This window comes from Arachis hypogaea, chromosome 11 (genome assembly GCF_003086295.3).
Source record: "Arachis hypogaea cultivar Tifrunner chromosome 11, arahy.Tifrunner.gnm2.J5K5, whole genome shotgun sequence".
Lineage (NCBI taxonomy): Eukaryota > Viridiplantae > Streptophyta > Magnoliopsida > Fabales > Fabaceae > Arachis > Arachis hypogaea.
Genome location: NC_092046.1, coordinates 110,860,466 through 110,871,995, shown reverse-complemented (window position 1 = coordinate 110,871,995; position 11,530 = coordinate 110,860,466). Strand labels below are relative to the sequence as shown.

The 11,530-nt window shown below is 38.9% G+C and overlaps 1 non-coding gene across 1 annotated transcript; it reads right to left on the bottom strand.

Moving 5' to 3' along the window:
* Nucleotides 1-8,255: 8,255 nt before the first annotated feature.
* Nucleotides 8,256-8,363, bottom strand: LOC112724649 (small nucleolar RNA R71). Its single transcript, XR_003163803.1, has one exon. It is a non-coding gene; the product is annotated as a small nucleolar RNA R71 (small nucleolar RNA).
* Nucleotides 8,364-11,530: the final 3,167 nt, after the last annotated feature.

The following is an 11,530-nucleotide window of genomic DNA, read 5'->3' as shown; positions in this document are numbered from 1 at the left end:
GAGGATTACCTGAGAAGTGTAGTGACCCAGGTCCTTGTATAGTTAGTTGTACTATTAGTGCTATAGTAATTTATGATTGCATGTGTGATTTAGGAGCCTGTGTTAGTATAATGTCTTTGTCTATATATGATATTTTGAGGCTCCCTCCCTTAAAAAGGTCGGCAACTCGTTTTGTGTTAGCAGATAAAAGCATTATTATAGTGGCTGGAGTTGCTGAAGATGTTTTAGTGAACATTAAAGGGCTTACATTTCCCACTGATTTTTATATCTTGGAGATGCCCCATAATGACTCAGATAAGCCATCATCAATCCTACTTGGAAGACCATTTCTGAAGACATCAAAATTCAAATTGGATGTTTTTTCAAGAACATACTCTTTTGAAATAGATGGCCGGATAGTAATCTTCAATCTGAATGGAGTCATAAACAACCCTCCAAAAGATTATTCTATCTTCCAGTGTGATGTCATAGATGAAACTGTAGCTGCAGTTCACAAGGAAGAATTAGAAGAGAGGCACACTGGACAAGGTCCAAGTGTGGGGATCCTCTTGATTGACAATGAGGGCACTTCGACATTTTCACAAGTTCCAGACAATCCAGAGCCTGCCCATGATCAGAAGTTGGAATTAAAACCTCTTCCTCCACACCTCAAATATGCTTATCTTGAAGATGAGCAAAAGTTTCCAGTTATCATTGCAAGGGAACTCACTTCTCAACAGGAAGAGCAGTTACTTGATGTACTGAGGAGGCACAAGAAGGCAATTGGGTGGAGTTTGGCAGACATAGTAGGTATCAACCCTCAAGTATGTGAATACAGAATATTTTTAGAAGAGGGCACAAAACCTGTCCGTCAACCCCAAAGAATATTGAATCCCACTATCTTAGAAGTTGTCAAAAAGGAAGTGACCAAACTATTGGAAGCAGGTATCATCTATCCCATTTCAGACAGTGAATGGGTTAGCCCAGTACAAGTGGTGCCCAAGAAGTCTGGAGTCACTACAGTGAAGAATGAGCATGGAGAGCTCATAGCAACTAGAGTTCAGAATGCTTGGAGAGTCTGCATTCATTACAGGCATCTCAACCAAGCCACCCGTAAGGATCACTACCCACTTCCATTTATTGATCAAATGCTGGATCACCTGTCAGGTAAATCACATTATTGCTTTTTAGATGGTTACACAGGTTATTTCCAGATTCATATAGCTCCTGAGGATCAGGAAAAGACCACTTTTACATGTCCTTTTGGGACTTATGCTTACAAGAGAATGCCCTTTGGCTTGTGCAATGCACCAGCTACTTTCCAAAGGTGTATGATGAGTCTTTTCTCTGATCTTATTGAGAACTGTATGGAGGTTTTTATGGATGATTTTAGCGTTTATGGTGATTCTTTTAGCCTTTGCTTAGATGGATTATCTAGAGTATTAAACAGATGTGTTAATACAAACCTTGTATTGAATTTTGAAAAATGTCATTTTATGGTAAAACAAGGGATTGTATTAGGACATGTAGTATCTAATAATGGTATTTCTGTAGACCCAGCAAAGGTGAATGTTATTTCTAGTTTACCTTACCCCTCTTCTGTGAGGGAAGTCCGTTCGTTCCTTGGCCATGCAGGTTTTTACAGGAGATTTATTAAGGACTTTAGTAAGGTAGCACTTTCCTTATCCAGATTACTACAGAAGGATATTGAGTTCGAGTTCAGTGACGATAGCAAGCAAGCGTTTGATAAGCTGAAGGCCGCCCTGACTCAAGCTCCAATTGTGAGAGGACCAGACTGGAGCCAGTGATACTATTTTATGGTTTATCTTGTGCTCAATTGAGTGGTTTTCATCAACTCTTTACCCACTTATTCATACTATTTGCATGGTTTTACATTTGCCTTCCTAATTATGTGCTTTGATTGAAAACATGTTTCTTTGGACTTATATTTGCTAATATTAATCCTCTCTTATTACCATTAGATGCCCTGATATGTGTGTTAAGTGTTTTTAGAGATTATAGGGCAGGAATGGCTCAGAGGATGGAAAGGAAGCATGCAAAAGTGGAAGGAATACAATAAGTTGGAGAAATTGCTAAGCTGTCCAGCCTGACCTCTTCGCAGTCAAACGGCTATAACTTTAGCTACAGAGGTCCAAATGACGCGGTTCCAGTTGTGTTGGAAAGCTAACGTTCGGAGCTTCGATTTGATATATAAATTACCATAGTTGCCCTGACGCCAGGCGACGCGAACGCGTGGGTCACGCGGATGCGTGACCTGGCCAACACCCAATCCGCGCAGCTGCGTCACCTTTCCGCGACCTGAACGTAATAGAAATCGCAGGGGGCGATTTCTGGGCTGCTTTTGACCCAGCTTTCAGCCCAGAACACACAGATTAGAGGTTATAAAATGGGGGAATGCATCCATTCATGAGGAGGCTTTCATATTCACAATTTTAGGAGTAGATGTAGTTTTTAGAGAGAGAGGTTCTCTTCTCTCTCTTAGGATTAGGATTTAGGACTTCTCTTAGTTTTAGGAGTGACTCTCAATCCAGGTTCAATGTTCTTTTTATTTTTTTTCTCACTTTTGTTTATGACTCTTTATGATTGATTTTCTATTTTAATATATTTTGAGGTATTTCAGAATTATGATTGCTCTCTTTAATTTATGTTAATGTTGCTTCCCATCTGAAGGCATTTTTATTCCGGTAAATTTACTTTTTCCCTTTTTGTCTTGGTTAAGAAAGCAGTAACTCAGGAGTTACCTTATCTCAACATAATTGATAACTGTTATCTTTGCTAATTGAACTGAACTTCAAATAATCCCAACCTTTTCTTAGGAAATAAATAGGATTCGAAGATCAAACTAATTAGTCCCTTGACTTTCCTTTGCTTTAGTAAAGGTCAACTAAGTGGAATTAAGATTCAACTTTCATTATTATTGATAAGGATAACTAAGTCTGGACTTCTAATTTCTTATACCTTGCCAAGAGATTTTATTATTATTACTTTATTTTACTTGTCATTTAAATATACCTGTGCCCATTTCCCAAACTCAACATTCCCCAGAAAACTCATAACCAATAATAAGAACATACCTCCCTGCAATTCCTTGAGAAGACGACCCGAGGTTTGAATACTTGGTTATCAATTTCAAAGGGGTTTGTTACTTGTGACAACCAAAACATTTGTACGAAGGGATTTTTGTTGGTTTAGAGACTATATCTACAACGCAACTGTTTTTATGAAATTCTTTACTGGCAAAAATCCTAACGTCAACCAGCCGTTTGAAATCATGTGTGATGCTTCCAACCATGCAGTAGGAGCAGCGCTGGCTCAGCGCGAAGGTAAGGATCCTTTTGTTATTGCTTGTGCGTCTAAGACTTTAGACGCTGCCCAGTCCAATTATACTACTACTGAGAAAGAGCTTCTTGCTATTGTTTTTGCTCTGGATAAATTCTGAGCTTATTTACTTGGTACTAGAGTAGTAGTGTATTCGGACCATGCAGCTTTAAAATATCTATTATCTAAAAAGGAGTCCAAACCGAGGCTTATACGTTGGATACTGTTATTACAAGAATTTGATTTAGAAATAAAGGATAGGAGTGGTAACCAGAATTTAGTGGCAGACCACTTGAGTCGCCTTGAGCACATTAAGGATGATTCTACTCATATAGATGATAATTTTTCATTTGATAACCTGCAAGCAGTATCTGAAGTATCCCCTTGGTATGCACCTGTAGCTAATTATCTAGTTAGCCACACATTTCCTCCAAACTTTTCTAAGCATCAAAGAGACAAGCTGAAAAGCGAGTCTAAATATTATATATGGGATGACCCATATTTATGGAGATGTGGCGCTGATCAGGTAATTAGACGGTGTGTTCCTCAATCAGAATTCCAGTCCATCTTAGAGGCCTATCACTCATCTAAGAGTGGAGGACATTTTGGCCCTCAAAGAACTGCTAGAAAAATCTTGGACTGTGGATTCTGGTGGCTGATGAGCGGATAATTTATACGCTTTTTGACATTGTTTTTAGGATGTTTTTAGTAGAATCTAGTTACTTTTAGGGATGTTTTCATTAGTTTTTATGTTAAATTCACATTTCTGAACTTTACTATGAGTTTGTGTGTTTTTCTATGATTTCAGGTATTTTCTGGATGAAATTGAGGGACTTGAGCAGAAATCAGATTCAGAGGTTGAAGAAGGACTGCTGATACTGTTGGATTCTGACCTCCCTGCACTCAAAATGGATTTTCTGGAGCTACAAAACTCGAAATGGCACGCTTCCAATTGCGTTGGAAAGTAGACATCCAAGGCTTTCCAGAAATATATAATAGTCCATACTTTGGCCAAGAATAGATGACGTAAACTGGCGTTCAACGCCAGCTCTCTACCCAAATCTGGCGTCTAGCGCCAGAAAATGAGCCAAAACCAGAGTTGAACGCCCAAACTGGCACAAAAACTGGCGTTCAACTCCAAGAAGGACCTCTACACGTGCAACACTCAAGCCCAGCCCAAGCACACACCAAGTGGGCCCCGGAAGTGGATTTATGCATCAATTACTTACTCATGTAAACCCTAGTAGCTAGTTTATTATAAATAGGACCTCTTACTATTGTATTAGGTATCTTTGGTCTCAGTTTTAATCCATTGTTCATCTTAGGAGACTATTGATCACGTTTTAGGGGGCTGGCCATCTCGGCCATGCCTGGACCTTCACTTATGTATTTTCATACGGTAGAGTTTCTACACTCCATAGATTAAGGTGTGGAGCTCTGCTGTTCCTCAAAGATTAATGCAAAGTACTTCTGTTTTCTATTCAATTCATCTTATTTCACTTCTAAGATATCCATTCGCACCCAAGAACGTGATGAAGGTGATGATTATGTGTGACGCTCATCATCCTTCTCCTTTATGAACGCGTGCCTGACAAACACTTCTGTTCTACATGAAATAAGCTAGAATGAATATCTCTTAGATCTCCTAACCAGAATCTTCGTGGCGTAAGCTAGAATGATGGTGGCATTCAAGAGAATCCGGAAGGTCTAAACCTTGTCTGTGGTATTCTGCGTAGGATTCAATGATTGAATGACTGTGACGAGCTCCAAACTCACGATTGCAGGGCGTTAGTGACAGACGCAAAAGGATAGTAAATCCTATTCTAGCATGATCGAGAACTGACAGATGAATAGCCGTGCCATGACAGGGCGCGTGAGCATATTATTCACTGAGAGGATAAGATGAAGCCATTGACAAGGGTGATGCCTCCAGACGATTAGCCGTGCCGTGACAGGGCATTGGATCATTTTCTCGAGAGATGACCGAAAATAGCCATTGACAGTGGTGATGTATCACATAAAGCCAGCCATGGAAAGGAGTAAGACTGATTGGATGAAGACAGCAGGAAAGCAGTGGTTCAGAGGAACAAAAAGCATCTCCATTAGCTTATCTGAAATTCCTACCCATGATTTACATAAGTACCTCTATCCCTATTCTATTATTTATTATTCGAAAACTCCATTATCACTTTATATCCGCCTGACTGAGATTTACAAGGTGACCATAGCTTGCTTCATACCAACAATCTCCGTGGGATTCGACCCTTACTCACGTAAGGTATTACTTGGACGACCCAGTGCACTTGCTGGTCAGTTGTATCGAAGTTGTGACAAATTATGAATGTGTAATCACGATTACGCGTACCAAGTTGCTCACGTGCCAGGAATAGTCTGAGCCTGGACATCACAATTTCGTGCACCAAGTTTTTGGCGCCGTTGCCGGGGACTTAATTGTTCCTGTTTGGCGCCAAGAATCGTCTGAGATCCCAATCCTGGCAACAACACCAAGTTTTTGGCGCCGTTGCCGGGGATTGTTCGAGTTTGGACAACTGACGGTTCATCTTGTTGCTCAGATTAGGTGATTTTCTTTTTATTTTATTTTCAAAAATATTTCAAAAAATTTTCTCATCTGTTTTCGGAAAAAAAAATATTTTCAAAAAGTTTATTCAAAATTTTTAAGAATGAATTCTAGTGTTTCATGAAGCATGTGAAGCCTGGCTGGCTGTAAAGCCATGTCTAAATTTATTTGGACTGAGGCTTGCAATTTGTTATCAAGAGCAATATACTCTGGTGTTAAATGCTGAAGCTTGGCTGGCCATTGGCCATGTCTAGTGTTTTGGACCGGAGCTTTCATTGAAAGCTTGGCTGGCTAGTGAGCCATGTCTGATTCCTGGACTGAAGCTTTAGACTAAGAATGCAAGATTCCTGGAATTCATATTAAAAATTTTGGAATCCTTATTTTTTCTTTTTCATATAATTTTCGAAAAAAAAATCCAAAAAAAATTAGAAAATTCATAAAAATCAAAAAAATATTTTTCTGTTTCTTGTTTGAGTCTTGAGTCATGCTATAAGTTTGGTGTCAATTGCATGTGCATCTTGCATTTTTCAAAAATTTTCATGCATTCATAGTGTTCTTCATGATCTTCAAGTTGTTCTTGGTAAGTCTTCTTGTTTGATCTTGATGATTTTTTGTTTTGTGTCTTTTATTGTTTTTCATATGCATTCTTGAATTCTTAGTGTCTAAGCATTAAAGAATTCTAAGTTTGGTGTCTTGCATGTTTTCTTTGCATTAAAAGTTTTTCAAAATTGTGTCTATGATGTTCATCTTGACATTCATAGTGTTCTTGGTGTTCATCTTGACATTCATAGCATTCTTGTATGCATCACATGTTTTGATCTAAAAATTTCATGCATTGCATCTTTTTAGTGTTTTTCTCTCTCATCATAAAAATTCAAAAATCAAAAAAATATCTTTCCCTTTTTCTCTCATCAAATTCGAAAATTTGAGTTGACTTTTTCAAAAATTTTTAAAATCAAATTGTTTCTCATGAGTCAAATCAAATTTTCAATTTGAAAATCTTATCTTTTTCAAAATCTTTTTCAAAAATCAAATCTTTTTCAAAATTCTTAGTTAATTTCGAAAATTCCAAAAATATTTTTCAAAAATCTTTTTCTTATTTTTATATCAAATTTTCAAAAATAACATAATCAATTAATGTTTTGATTCAAAAATTTGAAGTTTGTTACTTGCTTGTTAAGAAAGATTCAAACTTTAAGTTCTAGAATCATATCTTGTGATTTCTTATGAATCAAGTCATTAATTGAGATTTTAAAAATCAAATCTTTTTCAAAACTAACTTCTAAAATATCTTCTTATCTTATCTTTTTCAAAAATATCTTTTCAAAATATCTTTTCTAACTTCTTATCCTTTCAAAATTTGTTTCAACTAACTAACTAACTTTTTGTTTGTCTCTTATCTTTTTCAAAACCACCTAACTAACTCTCTCTCTCTCATTTTCGAAAATATCTCCCTCTTTTTCTAAATTTCTTTTTAATTAAACTAATTACTTTATTTTTTATTTGAATTTTCGAAAAAAATTACTAACCCTTTTCAAAAAAAAAATTCGAAAATTACTAACATTTTTCAAAAACCATTTTCGAAAATTACTAACTCTTTTTCAAAAATATTTTTCGAAAATTATCCCTCCCCCATCTTATTCTATTTATTCATTCATATCCTAACATCTCATCTCACATCTCTGCCATCCTCACAGTTGTGTTTCTTCCATTATATTACATTCTTTGTCTCCCCCTCTTCTTCTACTCACACAGGGATCCCTATTCTGTGGTATAAAGGATCTCTATTATTATTATTATTTTTCTGTGCCTTCTTCTTTGTCATATGAGCAGGAGAAAGGATAAGAACATTCTTGTGGAAGCAGATCCAGAACCTGAAAGGACTCTGAAGAAAAAATTAAGAGAAGCTAAAATACAACAATCCAGAGATAACATTTCAGAAATTTTCGAACAGGAAGAGGAGATGGCAGCCGAAAATAATAATAATGTAAGGAAGATGCTTTGTGACTTTACTGCACCTAATTCCAATTTACATGGAAGAAGCATCTCCATTCCTGCCATTGGAGCAAACAACTTTGAGCTGAAACCTCAATTAGTTTCTCTGATGCAGCAGAACTGCAAGTTTTATGGACTTCCATCTGAAGATCCTTTTCAGTTCTTAACTGAATTCTTGCAGATATGTGATACTGTTAAGACTAATGGAGTAGATTCTGAAGTCTACAGGCTCATGCTTTTCCCTTTTGCTGTAAGAGACAGAGCTAGATTATGGTTGGATTCTCAACCCAAAGACAGCCTGAACTCTTGGGATAAGCTGGTCACGGCTTTCTTAGCCAAGTACTTTCCTCCTCAAAAGATGAGCAAGCTTAGAGCTGATGTTCAAACCTTCAGACAGAAAGAAGGTGAATCCCTCTATGAAGCTTGGGAAAGATACAAACAGTTGACCAAAAAGTGTCCTTCTGACATGCTTTCAGAATGGACCATCCTGGATATATTCTATGATGGTTTATCTGAGCTATCAAAAATTTCACTGGACACTTCTGCAGGTGGATCCATTCACCTAAAGAAAACGCCTGCAGAAGCTCAAGAACTCATTGACATGGTTGCTAATAACCAGTTCATGTACACTTCTGAAAGGAATCCTGTGAGTAATGGGACGCCTATGAAGAAGGGGGTTCTTGAAGTTGATACTCTGAATGCCATATTGGCTCAGAATAAAATATTGACTCAGCAAGTCAATATGATCTCTCAGAGTTTGCATGGAATGCAAGCTGCATCCAACAGTACTCAAGAGGCTTCTCATGAAGAAGAAGCATATGATCCTGAGAACCCTGCAATAGCAGAGGTGAATTACTTAGGTGAACCTTACGGAAACACCTATAACTCATCATGGAGAAATCATCCAAATTTCTCATGGAAGGATCAAAAGCCTCAACAAGGCTTTAATAATGGTGGAAGAAACAGGTTTAACAATAATAAACCTTTTCCATCATCCACTCAGCAACAGACAGAGAACTCTGAACAAAATGCTTCTAATTTAGCAAACTTAGTCTCTGATCTGTCTAAGGCCACTGTAAGTTTCATGAATGAAACAAGATCTTCCATTAGAAATCTGGAAGCACAAGTGGGCCAGCTGAGTAAAAGGATCACTGAAATCCCTCCCAGTACTCTCCCAAGCAATATAGAAGAGAATCCAAAAGGAGAGTGCAAGGCCATTGACATAAGCAAAATGGCCGAACCCAATGAGGGAGAGGAGGACGTGAATCCCAAGGAGGAAGACCTCCTGGGACGTCCAGTGACCAATAAGGAGCTTCCCTCTGAGGAACCAAAGGAATCTGAGGCTCATCTAGAGACCATAGAGATTCCATTGAACCTCCTTATGCCCTTCATGAGCTCTGATGAGTATTCCTCTTCTGAAGAGAATGAGGATGTTACTGAAGAGCAAACTGCCATATTTCTTGGTGCAATCATGAAGCTGAATGCCAAATTATTTGGCATTGATACTTGGGAAGTTGAACCTCCCTTGTTCATCAATGAACTAAGTGATCTGGATCAACTGACATTGCCTCAGAAGAGACAGGATCCTGGAAAGTTCATAACACCCTGTACCATAGGCACCATGATCTTTAAGGCTCTATGTGACCTTGGTTCAGGAATAAACCTCATGCCCCTATCTGTAATAGAGAAACTAGGAATTTATGGGGTGCAAGCTGCTAAAATCTCATTAGAGATGGCAGACAGTTCAAGAAAACAGGCTTATGGACAAGTAGAGGACGTATTAGTAAAGGTTGAAGGCCTTTACATCCCTGCTGATTTCATAGTCCTGGATACTGGAAAGGAAGAGGATGAATCCATCATCCTAGGAAGACCTTTCCTGGCCACAGCAAGAGCTGTGATTGATGTTGACAGAGGTGAACTAGTCCTTCAATGGAATGAGGACTCCCTTGTGTTTAAAACTCAAGGATCTCCCTCTGCAACCATGGAGAGGAAGCATGAAAAGCTTCTCTCAAAGCAGAGTCAACCAGAGCCCCCACAGTCAAACTCTAAGTTTGGTGTTGGGAGGCCACAACCAAACTCTAAGTTTGGTGTTGAACTCCCATATCCAAACTCTATGTTTGGTGTTGGAGAGTCTCAACAAAGCTCTGCACACCTGTGAGGCTCCATGAGAGCCCACTGTCAAGCTATTGACATTAAAGAAGTGCTTGTTGGGAGGCAACCCAATTTTTATTTATCTAACTATATTTTTCTTAGTTATATGTCTTTATAGGTTCAGGATCATGTGGAGTCACAAAACAAACAAAAAAATCAAAAACGGAATCAAAAACAGCAGAAGAAAAATCACACCCTGGAGGAGCACCTGTCTGGCGTTCAAACGCCAGAACAGAGCATGGTTCTGGCGCTGAACGCCCAGAATGGGTAGCATCCTGGCGCTGAACGCCCAGAACAAGCATGGTTCTGGCGTTCAACGCCAGAAATGGCAGCAAATGGGCGTTGAACGCCCAAAATGGGCACCAACCTGGCGCTGAACGCCCAGAGTTGTGTGCAAGGGCATTTTTACATGCCTAATGGGTGCAGGGATGTAAATCCTTGAACACCTCAGGATCTGTGGACCCCACAGGATCAACTCAAGATCTGTGGACCCCATAGGATCATCTCAAGATCTGTGAATCCCACAGGATCCCCACCTACCTCCACTCACTTCTTCTCACCCCTCCTTCACAAAACCCCATAAACACTCTTCCCCATCACCTCTTCACCACTCAAATCCATCCACTCTTCCCCATAAACCTACCTCATAACCTCCACCTACCTTCAAAATTCAAAACCAATTTCCTACCCAAACCCACCCTAAATGGCCAAACCTTAACCCCCTCCCTTCCCTATATAAAGCCCTCCATTCTTCTTCAAATTCACACAACACAACCCCTCTATACCCTTCTTGGCCGAAACACAACACCTTCCCCCTCTCCTCCATATCTTCTTCTTCTTCTTCTATTCTTCTTCTCTTGCTCGAGGACGAGCAATATTCTAAGTTTGGTGTGGTAAAAGCATAAGCTTTTTGTTTTTACATAACCATTAATGGCACCTAAGGCCAGAGAAACCTCAAAGACGAAAGGGAAGGCAAGTGCTTTCACCTCTGAGCCATGGGAGATGGAAAGATTCATCTCTAAAGCCCATCACTAAGAAAAAGATGGAGCAAGCAAGAGAGCCCATTCATGGAGCTCAAGAGGCGCAGGAAGCTCATCACCATGAGATCCCGGAGATGCCTCAAATGCAATTTCCTCCACAAAACTATTGGGAGCAAATCAACACCTCCCTAGAAGAATTACGTGCCAACATGGGACAATTAAGGGTGGAACATCAAGAGCACTCCATCATGCTTCATGAAATAAGAGAAGATCAAAAAGCAATGAGGGAGGAGCAACAAAGACAAGGAAGAGACATAGAAGAGCTCAAGGACATCATTGGTTCCTCAAGAAGGAAACGCCACAATCACTAATGTGGATTCATTCCTTGTTCTTATTTCTTCTGTTTTTCATTTTCTATGTTATGTGCTTATCTGTGTTTGTGTCTTCATTGCATGATCATTAGTAGTTAGTAAATTTGTCTTAAAGTTATGAATGTCCTATGAATCCA